Source organism: Stegostoma tigrinum, chromosome 40, assembly GCF_030684315.1.
Source record: "Stegostoma tigrinum isolate sSteTig4 chromosome 40, sSteTig4.hap1, whole genome shotgun sequence".
Taxonomy (NCBI): domain Eukaryota; kingdom Metazoa; phylum Chordata; class Chondrichthyes; order Orectolobiformes; family Stegostomatidae; genus Stegostoma; species Stegostoma tigrinum.
Genome location: NC_081393.1, coordinates 20,494,467 through 20,508,699, shown reverse-complemented (window position 1 = coordinate 20,508,699; position 14,233 = coordinate 20,494,467). Strand labels below are relative to the sequence as shown.

General features: G+C 53.7%; 1 long non-coding RNA gene across 1 annotated transcript in view; it reads right to left on the bottom strand.

Moving 5' to 3' along the window:
• LOC132206644 (uncharacterized) overlaps nt 1-14,233 on the bottom strand; it is a 211,604-nt gene that overhangs the window by 17,132 nt on the left and 180,239 nt on the right. Inside the window, exon 2 of the long non-coding RNA XR_009443073.1 lies at nt 6,525-6,686. This is a non-coding gene — a long non-coding RNA (uncharacterized LOC132206644). The remainder of the gene's footprint in view (nt 1-6,524; nt 6,687-14,233) is intronic.

The following is a 14,233-nucleotide window of genomic DNA, read 5'->3' as shown; positions in this document are numbered from 1 at the left end:
CTTCTTGAAACACTGCAGTCAATTTTGTCTAACTAGATTCACAATCCTGTTAGGAAGTCAGTTTCATGATTTTAACCACGAAGGAACTGAGATATATTTCAGTTTCAGGATCATCAGTAGCTTGAATAGGAACATCCTGCTGATGGGTCCCCATTTACCTATCGTTCTTGTCCTTCTAGTTCCCAAATATCATCGTTTAAGACGACATGGCCAATAGAAATAGGTCCTTTGACCTGATCCTCCATCCAATAGGATAATGGTTGATGTAACACTCTGCATACCCACTTTGCTGTCCTTTCACCGTCACCCTTGAACCCCCATAACTTGCCAAGCATGTATTTATCTCAGTCCTATGTGTGCTTTTGGACTTTTGGCCAGGAGTTCCAAAGACACTCAGCGCTCTGAAAGAAGAAATTCCTTCTTATCTCATTTGTAAACTGGTGCATCTTTATTTTGAGATAATGGGAACTGCAGATGCTGGAGAATCCAAGATCACAAAATGTGAGGCTGGATGAACACAGCAGGCCCAGCAGCATCTCAGGAGCACAAAAGCTGACGTTTCGGGCCTGGACCCTTCATTAGAGAGGGGGATGGGGAGAGGGAACTGGAATAAATAGGGAGAGAGGGGGAGGCGGACCAAAGATGGAGAGAAAAGAAGATAGGTGGAGAGAGCATGGGTGGCGAGGTAGGGAAGGGATAGGTCAGTCCAGGGAAGACAGACGGGTCAAGGAGGTGGGATAAGGTTAGTAGGTAGATGGGGGTGCGGCTTGGGGTGGGAGGAAGGGATGGGTGAGAGGAAGAACCGGTTAGGGAGGCAGAGACAGGTTGGACTGGTTTTGGGATGCAGTGGGTGGGGGGCGAGAGCTGGGCTGGTTGTGTGGTGCAGTGGGGGGAGGGGATGAACTGGGCTGGTTTAGGGATGCGGTTGGCGAAGGGGAGATTTTGAAACTGGTGAAGTCCACATTGATACCATTAGGCTGCAGGGTTCCCAGGCGGAATATGAGTTGCTGTTCCTGCAACCTTCGGGTGGCATCACTGTGGCACTGCAGGAGGCCCATGATGGACATGTCATCCACAGAATGGGAGGGGGAGTGGAAATGGTTTGCGACTGGGAGGTGCAGTCGTTTGTTGCGAACTGAGCGGAGGTGTTCTGCAAAGCGGTCTCCAAGCCTCCGCTTGGTTTCCCCAATGTAGAGAAAGCCACACCGGGTACAGTGGATGCAGTATACCACATTGGCAGATGTGCAGGTGAACCTCTGCTTAATGTGGAATGTCATCTTGGGGCCTGGGATAGGGGTGAGGGAGGAGGTGTGGGGGCAAGTGTGGCATTTCCTGCGGTTGCAGGGGAAGGTGCCAGGTGTGGTGGGGTTGGAGGGCAGTGTGGAGCGAACAAGGGAGTCACGGAGTGAGTGGTCTCTCCGGAAAGCAGACAGGGGTGGGGATTGAAAAATGTCTTGGGTGGTAGGGTCAGATTGTAGATGGCGCAAGTGTCGGAAGATGATGCGTCGTATCCGGAGGTTGGTGGGGTGGCGTGTGAGAACGAGGGGGATCCTCTTGGGGCGGTTGTGGCGGGGGCGGGGTGTGAGGGATGTGTTGCGGGAAATGCGGGAGACGCGGTCAAGGGCGTTCTCTACCACTGTGGGGGGTAAGTTGCGGTCCTTGAAGAACTTGGACATCTGGGATGTGCGGGAGTGGAATGCCTCATCGTGGGAGCAGATGCGGCGGAGGCGGAGGAATTGGGAATAGGGGATGGAATTTTTGCAGGAGGGTGGGTGGGAGGAGGTGTATTCCAGGTAGCTGTGGGAGTCGGTGAGCTTGAAATGGACATGAGTTACAATCTGGTTGCCTGAGATGGAGACTGAGAGGTCCAGGAAGGTGAGGGATGTGCTGGAGATGGCCCAGGTGAACTGAAGGTTGGGGTGGAAGGTGTTGGTGAAGTGGATGAACTGTTCGAGCTCCTCCGGGGAGCAAGAGGCGCCACCGATACAGTCATCAAAGTAACGGGGGATGAGATGGGGTTCGGGGCCTGTGTAGGTGTGGAAGAGGGACTTTTCCACCTTCGGTCCGCCTCCCTGTCTCTCCCTATTTATTCCAGAACCCTCACCCCATCCCCCTCTCTGATGAAGGGTCCAGGCCCGAAACCTCAGCTTTTGTGCTCCTGAGATGCTGCTGGGCCTGCTGTGTTCATCCAGCCTCACATTTCATTATCTAACATCCTGGTAAATCTCTGTTTCTCTGTCATGCCTTGTCATTCGAAATATTTTTGAGTCCTCTCCAAATTTAGCCACAGCACATTCACCTCTTTCCTCAAAGTCATGAGTGAACAAGCTCAAGACCTGTGGTTCCTTCAGCGCTACCTCATTTCTTACTGACAAGCCAACCCTGCTATCTCTGTCCATTTGTATCAGTGATAATGGGAACAGCAGATGCTGGAGAATCCAAGATAACACAGTGTGGAGCTGTATGAACACAGCAGGCCAAGCATCTCAGGAGCACAAATGCTGACGTTTACTGAAGTATAAGGGTCTCGGCCCGAAACGTCAGCTTTTGCGCTCCTGAGATGATGCTTGGCTTGCTGTGTTCATCCAGCTCCACATTTGGTTATCTCTGACCATTTGCCTGTTCTTTCTATAGGACATGAATCATTGGATATTTAGTTCCCAACAACAATGTCTCTGTGATACCCAGAGCGATCAATCTGCACCACAAACTCATTCACTTTGTTTCATACACTCCCTGCAATTAAATACAAGATCCTCAGTCCGCCATTTTCGGCCACCGTTCTTATCTGCTGCACCTGAAGTCAGAGTCCTGACCATTTCCATACTTTTTGTCCTATTACTTGCTCTGGAAACTTTGCTGAGCACTTAACAGCTTCTAACTTTTTCCATAATTTTCCATGCAACTGAACTCACCCGCTCCACACTTTTTATTTTAACGCTCCACCCCAACACCTAGCTCTGTATTTTGCCAGGATACTTGTCCCAATATGATTCTCGTCGAGCCTATGCCACCAGAACAACTCCCTCCTTCCCGATACCCATGCCAACGTCCCATGAATTCAAACACATTACTGCCATGCCACCATTTGAACAATGCATTTACATCTTTAATTTTGTTCACACTGTGCCAAATTGCTCAGATAAGAATCCAGAGATTACTACATTTCTGGTTCTGCTTTCTCACCTCAGTGCTCATAATCCCTCAGCAGAACCTCTTTCCTCTTTCTTCCATATCAATGGTACCTGTGTGGACCACGATAGCTGGATTTCTACTCCTCCCACTTCAAGTTCTTTTGTAGCCGAGATGGAATATCCTGAACCTGGGCACCAGGCAGGCAACACTACTTTCCAGACTCTCGATCCTAGTCACAACGAACAGTGTTCATTCCCCTAACTATACTACCTCTGATTATAACTACATTTCACTTTTTATCCCCTCCTGAATGTCCCCCCTGTACCACAGTGCTACAGTCAGTTTACTCATCTTCCCTATACCCTGCACTCTCATCCACACAGGAAGAAAGAATCTCAAACCTGTTAGATAAGATCAAAGGTCAAGGTTCCTTCTGCACTACATCCTGGATCCTTCCACCTGCCCTGTTCTTTGTCACAGTCTCACGTCCCTGGCCACTGACCGAGTTTCAGCTAGCTAATCGAAGGTGTGTGACTGCCTCCTGAAGCACAGCATTCCCTGGTAACTCTCCCCCGCATGATTTGTTGATTGGTCAAAACTGAGGTTCCAGTGCATCAACCCTGAGCTGAAGTATGGGGTCTGACCACTCCCCCGTCACGGAGGTATAAATCATCGTCTGGCCTGGCATCTCCATTTCAATTACTTCAATCTTAATTTGATTTAAAAACATTCTGGTCTTTTAGTTTGTAGCCTGTAAATATTTCTCCGACTTAGTTTCGATCTCAAAGTTCCCGATAATAGATTCTTAAACCAGTAGCTATCACCAAATAATGAGCCTGGTTCATCCTCTGGGTCCATGATTCTCGCTTCAATTTACCCTGTTTCAAAAAAAAATGCTTATGAACTATCAGGCAAAAAAAAACAAGCAAATGGCACCTCTTACACTCTGCACAGACATTGCCACCAAAATATACATTCACTCTAGATGTGATCTCTTCTTCCAGAACATGCAAAGCATACTGATCCCGAGCAATACACTACCTTCAAAACCTCAGCTCTCAGCTTATTACTTTTGAGTACATTCTCAAATGCTTTCTCCAAATCCAAACACAACACATTTACTGGTTTTCCTCTATTAATTCTCCCTCCAAAACTTGCTCCAAAAACCCAAACAATTAGCCAGACATAATTTCTCTTTCATCAGGCTATGGTGATTCTGTTTGATTAGATTATGACTTTCCAAATGTCCTGCTATTATTTTCTTCATCGCTGATTGCCACATATTTCCAACAATAGATGTTAGACTGGTTCGGTTGTAGTTATCTTCTTTTTGCCTCTCTCCTTTTGAAACAGGGATGTCACATCGGCATTTTTCCAGCCCTCAGATGCTTCTCTAGAATCGAAACCTTTTTGGGAAATTACAATCAATGCATACACCGACTCTGAAGCTCATTGTTGAGAATCTTAGAAAGTAAACCATCACGGCAAAGAGTCCAATCTGCTTTTACTCCATCAGATTGTCTATTGCTACTTCTCTCATGGTACTGATGGTGTGGTAGTGATGTGTTTAATTCCTCCCTGTATTCTGTAGTAATAAGGGGATCCTTGAAGTATCTTCCACTGTCAAGACTACCCTTTTCTCATTGTCACTGATAATGGGAAGCTCAGATGCTGGAGAATCCAAGATAACCAAGTGTGGAGCTGGATGAACACAGCAGGCCAAGCAGCATTTCAGGAGCACAAAAGCTGACATTTCTGGCCTAGACCCTTTTCTCATGATCATTGTTTCTTGATTTAAAAATTAACCTGGCCGTTACAGCCTAGCATATGATTAATGGCATTACCTCTAAAATCTTCTTGGTGAAAGTGTTCAATAAATTGCTACAACCTGAAAGAAGTCATTCTTCCCTGAATTAATAGGCAAGCAATTTGAAAATGTGGCCTCTGGTCGTAAAATCTTTCACAAATGGGAGTAATCTCTATGGCTATACACAATCAAGCATCTTAAGAAGCTTAAGTGTCGAAAAAATAAGATTTTTTCAATCTTATAAACTCCAATGAATGTAGTCCCACCCTGCCCAACTTTCCGAAGCATAGCAATCCCCTACGCCATTTCCGAAATCAACCCAGTCAACATGAGGTGTACGGCCTCCGCAGCACTCGCTCTGTGGCCGTACATGACTTGTCAGTTACCATCCTGCTGCTACGACTCTACTTCTATTTACGATGCAGTCCTCTGTCCATCTGCACATACTACCCTTGAACACATGGGCTCTTTTCTTTTGAGACACCTTACGAGCTGTACCTTATCAAATGCTTTGTTGAAATCTCAATGTACTACATCAACTGGTGGTCCTTCATCAGTAATGTTTGTTTCCTTCTCAAAGCACTGTAGCAAGTTTGTCAAGTATTATTTCCCCTTTATGAAAGGATGTTAACTCTGTAGGATGTTATAGCACACTCAGTACCCTGTTATTTCATCTTTCATTGCCGGCATGAACATCTATCCAGGTTGACCTAAATTGGCAATACTTGCTTACTATTTTGTCCAAGTATCTTTGTAATAATGGTGTTATGTTCACAATCTTTCAATCCTCTGAGAATTTTCCACAATCTAAGGATTCTCGGAAGATTATCTTCAGTGCCTCCATTGTATCTGTAGCTGCATTGTTCAACATGAGAGGATACAACTCGTCACACCCCTTGGATATTTTCTCTACTGATTGGAGTCATGTTTGGAATTCTGTGCAGTGACATTCACTTTTAACAGTTGGCTAAATACTACCAGGAACAGAAATTGCGATCCAGCTGCAACTAAACTAAAGCTTTCAGCACAGAAGAAAGTGTTTCAATTCATTATGAACCTATTAACTCCTGAAAAGGGCAATACAATTTGACTCAGTCCATAAATGTTCTTTCTCCAACATCCTGAGATGCCTTATCTGTATTTCTTCAAATTTACCACAGAATCGGTTTCAATCATCCTTTCAGCAACACGCATGACAACAATTCGGCATTTTTAGTCCCCCTGTAACCTCCGTTGCACACGTGCATTGTTAGATGATTATTTATTTGTGTGCCTGCTTTTTTGCTCGAATGGAAAAAGGTAAATTTCTGTTGTTTTGTCATCAGAACTATTGCCTCCTCACTCTCATCTTCCTTGTTTTATCCTGTGCTGGAATATTTAATTTGTTGACATATCTGAAATATGTTCTTGAATGGATTGGGTTTTGTAACAGTGCATTCCCCATAGACCATCGACCGATACTGTTGCTTGTTCTAACAGTTATTATGTCGCAGAGTGGAAAATGCAGTTTGAAAGCAATGGAACATTATCGATGAAGAAGTTGATGCATAAATTGCTGTGATCTTCCAAACTACAAACTCACCTTCAATTCTTTCTCGGTCAGAACATTGTGCCGGCGCAAATGAATCGTGTTCTCAATGGGACTTCCAAAACCATGGAATTGAATTTGCATATTGATTTCTTCTTCCCTCTTTAGAAATGCGAAGTAGTATCGTGATGAAGCTTCCAAGGCGATGATTGTGTCCTTCAATGAACAGAAAAGTGACTTTTAGATTCATGGAAATATTTCACTACTTCTCTGGACATGAAAGGCAAACATTCTCCCTGCATATGACCCAGTCTCATTTTATCGTATCTTTCTGATTTTACATGCCACGGGACAATCATTGCAGCGTAACAGAAATGTTGATCATGGAAATTTATCAGTGTTTTAATAAATAATGGCAAATTTTCAACATCTTGCAATTGTATGAAGGCTCAGTCTCATCACACCTCGCCTGCTGCACAAAGACATTCTTACACTGCTTTGAATGTTAGGGCTGAAACAAAACACAATCATGACACAAATGCATCAACGCACTACTTTCAATAGGATCTGACATCCCTGCCTGTCACTGGAGGGGTTGCGGAGACTGGTGAGTGGACAAAGTCGTTCCTCTGTTCAAGCAGGAAAACAGGGACTTTCCAGGAAACTGCAGACTGGTGAGTGCCTCATGTCTCAAAGGTATGGGCTAATAAGGGACAGCCAGCATGGCATTATGCGAGGCAGGTTATGTCTTACCAAGTCAGTTGAAGTTTTCAAGGAGGTGACAAGGGTGATCAATTAGGGTAGAACAGTTGATTACATATACATGGATTTTATGAAGGTTTTCAACAAGGTCCCTCATGGTAAGCTCATCCAGAAGATTAAGATCCATGATGACTTGGCCTGCCCATATAAGGCAGACGGTAGCGATGGAAGGCTAACAAAGATAACACAGTGTAGGGCTGGAGGAACACAGCAGGCCAGGCAGCATCAACAATGTCAGCTTTCCTGTTCCTCTGATGCTGCCTGACCTGCTGTGTTCCTCCAGCTCCACACTTGGTTAACTCTGATTCCAGCATCTACAGTTCTTGCCGTCTCAGTGGTGGAAAGCTGTTTTTCTGGCTGCAGCTCAGTGACGAGTGGTGTTCCTCATCGATGTGACTTCTGCTGTTTGTGATATATGTAAATGACTTGGTTGCAAATGTAGATGGGGGATTAGTAAGTTTGCAGATGATATGAGGACCAGTGGACTTGTGGACAGCACGGAAGGTTGTCAAAGGACACAGCAAGATACAGACCAATTGCAAACACGAGTGGAGAAATGGCCGATGGAATTTAATCTGGGCAGGCATGAGGTGTTGCATTTTAGGAGACCAAGTGTTAAGGAAAGGGATGCACAGTTAATGGCAGGACCCCAAACAGCAGTGATGTCCAGAGGGATCTTGGGGTCCTAGACCATAACTCCCTGACAGTAGCCACACAAGTAGATTGGGTGGTCAAGAAGGCATATCGCATGCTTGCCTTTATTCATAGGGGTACTCAGTGCAAGAGTCAGGATGTCACACTGCAGCTTTACAAGACTTTGGTGAGACCACACAGAGTATTGCATTCAATTCTGGCCGCCACATTACACTAAGGACGTGCAGGCTTTGGACAGGGTGCAGAAGAGATTTGCCAGCATGCTGACTGGAATAGAGGGTATGAACCAGAGGGAGAAGCTGGAAAAACTCTTCATTTTCTCTGGAGCAGTAGAAGCTGAGGGCAGGCTTGATAGCAGTCGATAAAATTAGGCGATACATAAATACAGCTAACGGTCAGAAAATTTCTCCCCCGGAGTTGAAGTGTCCACTATTAGGGGGCATGCATTTAAGCTGAGAGGGGGGGGGAAGTTCAAAAGAGATGTGAGGGGCAAATAATTCACACTGAGCATGTTAAAAGTGTGGAATACATTGCCCGGGGTGGTAGTGGATGCAGATACGATGAAAGCATTTAAAAAGGACTTTCAGTTAAGTGCGCGAATAGGTAAGGAATGGAGGACTATGGATCAAGACAGGCAGAAGGGATTATTTCATTTGTTGTCATGTTTGGCCCAACATGGTGGGCCAAAGGGCACATTCCTGTTGCTGTCGTGTTCCAAGTTTTATGCTCACTTGTATCATGATTGCAAAAAGTAGGATTGGGAATAATTTTTGAGAAGCGTTTGTGAACATTATTTCATGTCAGGACAAACGGGCTAAGGATTAGGTGACACAGCACAAACAGATTTTGGAGCCCATGATGAATCATAGGGACCTCACAAGCACCAATGATCAGAGGGATCTCAGGATCTTGATGCGTATGCCTGTTGATCCCCCAATGTAATGGACCAGGTCGTTGAAGTGGTTTGGATGACAGATTGGATACTTGTCTTTATTAGACTTAATATGAAGTGATAGAGTTTCAGAATAGGCAGGGTATGTACAAAATGTTGGTGAGACCCAACAGTGAAGTCAACGGTGAGAAAATACAGTGAGACTTGGACATCGATCAGGCTTGGCCTGATAAAGGATAAGTTACATTTGCACCATACAAGTGCTAAGCAGCAATCAGCTCCAACAAGAGAGAATATGACCATATCAAAAAAATTCCATGTCCTTACCCTCACATCATCCTTACATTTATTTTTTTTTAAACGTGCAAGTGCTATCCAAGCCATGCAAGGCTATGGGACAGGTGTTGGAAATGAGGATAGGACATTTCAGTGCTCGCCCTTGACTGCCACAGAATCCGTGAGCCTAAGAATGTATTTTCTCCTGTATTGTAGACGACTGACGTGCTTGGCTATCCACTAAACCAAGGTTAACACTGATCTAAAACTAAACTGGGTCAGTTATATAATCAGCAGTAGCCAGGTCCATGGTACAAACCACCCTGCTGTGGGATAGGGTCAGGCAAATCCAAGTGAGCGAACATGGTTGGAGACTCATTCGTTGGGGGCATAGATTCTGCAGCCACATTTGAGACACCAGGGCTGCGTGTTGCTTCCCTGGTGCCAAGGTCAAGGACATCTCTGACTGGTTGCCAGAAATTCTTAAGGGGGAGGGTGAGCAGCCAGAGGCCACTGTGCACGCTGGTACCAATGACATAGGCAGAAAGAGGGACGACATCCTGTGGACTGTGTACAAGGAGTTAGCAAAGAGGCTGAAACGCCGGACCTAGAGGGTAATAAGTTATGGGTTGCCAAGAGTGCCACATGTTAGAGAGTTAATTCATAGAAAGATAGGTGAGATGAATGCATGGTTAAGGAGCTGGCACAGGGGGCAGGGTTTCCGGTTCATGGATAATTGGGGCCGTTTCTGAGCAAGGGGTGACCTGTGGAAGAGGGATGGGAGGCAAGACGCTGTGAGCGGGTCAGGGCTGAGGGGACAATTCATTGTGAGCGGGTTACGACGGAGGGGACAAGTGCCTGTGAGCAGGTCAGGAAGGAGGGGCAAGTCGCTGTGAGCAGGTCAGGACTGATGGGGCAAGTTGCTATGGGCGGGTCAAGACTGCTGGGGGAAGTCACTGTGAGCGCGACACGACTGCAGGGGGCCAGTCCCTGTGAGCGCGACACGACTGCGGGGGGCCAGTCCCTGTGAGCGCGACACGACTGCAGGGGGCCAGTCCCTGTGAGCGCGACAGGGCTGCAGGGGGCCAGTCCCTGTGAGCGCGACAGGGCTGCAGGGGGCCAGTCCCTGTGAGCGCGACAGGGCTGCAGGGGGCCAGTCCCTGTGAGCGCGACAGGGCTGCAGGGGGCCAGTCCCTGTGAGCGCGACAGGGCTGAAGGGGGCCAGTCCCTGTGAGCGCGACAGGGCTGCAGGGGGCCAGTCCCTGTGAGCGCGACAGGCCTGCAGGGGGCCAGTCCCTGTGAGCGCGACAGGCCTGCAGGGGGCCAGTCCCTGTGAGCGCGACAGGCCTGCAGGGGGCAAGTCCCTGTGAGCGCGACAGGCCTGCAGGGGGATAGTCCCTGTGAGCGCGACAGGCCTGCAGGGGGCCAGTCCCTGTGAGCGCGACAGGCCTGCAGGGGGCCAGTCCCTGTGAGCGCGACAGGCCTGCAGGGGGCCAGTCCCTGTGAGCGCGACAGGCCTGCAGGGGGCCAGTCCCTGTGAGCGCGACAGGCCTGCAGGGGGCCAGTCCCTGTGAGCGCGACAGGCCTGCAGGGGGCCAGTCCCTGTGAGCGCGACAGGCCTGCAGGGGGCCAGTCCCTGTGAGCGCGACAGGCCTGCAGGGGGCCAGTCCCTGTGAGCGCGACAGGCCTGCAGGGGGCCAGTCCCTGTGAGCGCGACAGGCCTGCAGGGGGCCAGTCCCTGTGAGCGCGACAGGCCTGCAGGGGGCCAGTCCCTGTGAGCGCGACAGGCCTGCAGGGGGCAAGTCCCTGTGAGCGCGACAGGGCTGCAGGGGGCACGTCCCTGTCAATGCGACAGGGCTGCAGGGGGCACGACCCAGTGAGCGCGATAGGGCTGCAGGGGGCACGACCCTGTGAGCGCGACAGGGCTGCAGGGGACAGTCACTGTGAGCGCGACAGGGCTGCGGGGGCCAGTCCCTGTCAGCGGGTCAGGGCAGCGGGGGACAGTCCCTGTAAGCGGGTCAGAGCTGCAGGTGACAGTCCCTGTGAGCACGACAGGGCTGCAGCGGGCAAAATGCTGTGAGCGGGACAGGGCTGAAGGGGACCAGTCCCTGTGAGCGGGTCAGGGCTGCAGGGGCCGGTCCCTGTGAGCGGGTCAGGGCTGCGGGGGCCGGTCCCTGTGAGCGGGTCATGGCTGCAGGGGCCAGTCCCTCTGAGTGGGTCAGGGCTGCGGGGGGCAAGTCGCTGTGAGCGGGTCAGGCCTGCGGGGGGCAAGTCGCTGTGAGCGGGTCAGGGCTGGGGGGCGCAAGTCGCGGTGAGTGGGTCAGGGCGACGGGGGGAAAGTCGCTGTGAGCACCAAAGGACTGCGGGTGGCAAGTTGCCGTGAGTGGGTCAGGGCTGCGGGCGTCGGTCCCTGTGAGCGGGTCAGAGCTGCAGGGGCCGGTCCCTGTGAGCGGGTCAGGGCTGCGGGGCCCGGTCCCTGTGAGCGGGTCAGGGCTGCGGGGCCCGGTCCCTGTGAGCGGGTCATGGCTGCAGGGGCCGGTCCCTGTGAGCGGGTCATGGCTGCAGGGGCCGGTCCCTCTGAGTGGGTCAGGCTGCGGGGGGCAAGTCGCTGTGAGCGGGTCAGGGCTGCGGGGGGCAAGTCGCTGTGAGCGGGTCAGGGCTGGGGGGCGCAAGTCACGGTGAGTGGGTCAGGGCGACGGGGGGAAAGTCGCTGTGAGCGCCAAAGGACTGCGGCGTGCAAGTCGCAGTGAGCAACAAAGGACTGCGGGTGGCAAGTTGCTGTGAGTGGGTCAGGGCTGCGGGCGTCGGTCCCTGTGAGCGGGTCAGAGCTGCGAGGGCCGGTCCCTGTGAGCGGGTCAGAGCTGCGGGGGCTATTCCCTGTGAGCGCGACAGGCCTGCAGGGGGACAGTCCCTGTCATCGCGACATGGCTGCGGTGGCAAATTGATGTGAGCGCAACAGGGCTGCAGGGGGCCAGTCCCTGTGAGCGGGTCAGGGCTGCAGGGGGCAAGTCGCTGTGAGCGCCAAAGGACTGCGGCGGGCAATTCGCTGTGAGCACGACAGGACTGCAGGGGGCAAATCCCTGTGAGCGGGTCAGGGCTGCGGGGGCCGGTCCCTGTGACAGGGTCTGGGCTGTGGGGACCAGTGCCTGTGAGCTCGACAGGGCTGTGGGGGCGAGTGCCTGTGAGCTCGACAGGGCTGTGGGGGCGAGTCCCTGTGAGCGGGTCAGGGCAGTGGGGTCGAGTCCCTGTGAGCGGGTCAGGGCTCCAGGGGGCAAGTACCTGTGAGCGCGACAGGACTGCAGGGGCAAATCCCTGTGAGCACGACAGGGCTGCAGGGGACAGTCCCTGCGAGCGCGACAGGACTGCAGGGGCAAATCCCTGTGAGCACGACAGGGCTGCAGGGGACAGTCCCTGTGAGCGGGTCTGGGCTGCGGAGGACAGTCCCTGTCAGCGGGTCAGTGCTGAGGGGGACAGTCCCTGTGAGTGCATCAGGGCTGCAGTGGCAAATCGCTGTCAGCCGGACAGGGCTGCGGGGGACAGTCCCTGTCAGGACGTCAGGGCTGCGGGGGCAAGTCCCCGTGAGCGGGTCAGGGTTGCGGGGGGCAAGTCCCTGTGAGCGGGTCAGGGCTGCGGGGGGCAAGTCCCCGTGAGCGGGTCAGGGCTGCGGGGGGCAAGTCCCCGTGAGCGCGACGGGGCTGCGGGGGGCAAGTCCCCGTGAGCGCGACGGGGCTGCGGGGGGCAAGTCCCCGTGAGCGCGACGGGGCTGCGGGGGACAGTCCCCGTGAGCGCGACGGGGCTGCGGGGGACAGTCCCCGTGAGCGCGACGGGGCTGCGGGGGACAGTCCCCGTGAGCGCGACGGGGCTGCGGGGGACAGTCCCCGTGAGCGCGACGGGGCTGCGGGGGACAGTCCCCGTGAGCGCGACGGGGCTGCGGGGGACAGTCCCCGTGAGCGCGACGGGGCTGCGGGGGACAGTCCCCGTGAGCGCGACGGGGCTGCGGGGGACAGTCCCCGTGAGCGGGACAGGGGAACAGGGCGCCAGTCCCCGTGACCGCGACAGCGGGGCATGGGGCCAGTCCCTGCGAGCGCGACTGGACTGCAGGGGGCCAGTCGCTCTGAGCGCGACAGGCCTGCAGGAGGCCAGTCCCTGTGAGCGCGACAGGCCTGCAGGTGGCAAATCCCTGTGAGCGGGTCAGGGCTGCAGGGGGCAAGTACCTGTGAGCGCGACAGGACTGCAGAGGACAGTCCCTGTCAGGGGGTCAGGGCTGCGAGGGACGGTCCCTGTCAGCGGGTCAGGGCTGAGGGGGCCGGTCCCTGTGAGCGGGTCAGGGCTGCGGGGGCCGGTCCCTGTGAGCGGGTGAGGGCTGCGGGGGCCGGTCCCTGTGAGCGGGTCAGGGCTGCGGGGGCCGGTCCCTGTGAGCGGGTCAGGGCTGCGGGGGCCGGTCCCTGTGAGCGGGTCAGGGCTGCGGGGGCCGGTCCCTGTGAGCGGGTCAGGGCTGCGGGGGCCGGTCCCTGTGAGCGGGTCAGGGCTGCGGGGGCCGGTCCCTGTGAGCGGGTCAGGGCTGCGGGGGCCGGTCCCTGTGAGCGGGTCAGGGCTGCGGGGGCCGGTCCCTGTGAGCGGGTCAGGGCTGCGGGGGCCGGTCCCTGTGAGCGGGTCAGGGCTGCGGGGGCCGGTCCCTGTGAGCGGGTCAGGGCTGCGGGGGCCGGTCCCTGTGAGCGGGTCAGGGCTGCGGGGGCCGGTCCCTGTGAGCGGGTCAGGGCTGCGGGGGCCGGTCCCTGTGAGCGGGTGAGGGCTGCGGGGGCCGGTCCCTGTGAGCGGGTCAGGGCTGCGGGGGCCGGTCCCTGTGAGCGGGTCAGGGCTGCGGGGGCCGGTCCCTGTGAGCGGGTGATGGCTGCGGGGGCCGGTCCCTGTGAGCGGGTCAGGGCTGCGGGGGCCGGTCCCTGTGAGCGGGTCAGGGCTGCGGGGGCCGGTCCCTGTGAGCGGGTCAGGGCTGCGGGGGCCGGTCCCTGTGAGCGGGTCAGGGCTGCGGGGGCCGGTCCCTGTGAGCGGGTCAGGGCTGCGGGGGCCGGTCCCTGTGAGCGGGTCAGGGCTGCGGGGGCCGGTCCCTGTGAGCGGGTCAGGGCTGCGGGGGCCGGTCCCTGTGAGCGGGTCAGGGCTGCGGGGGCCGGTCCCTGTGAGC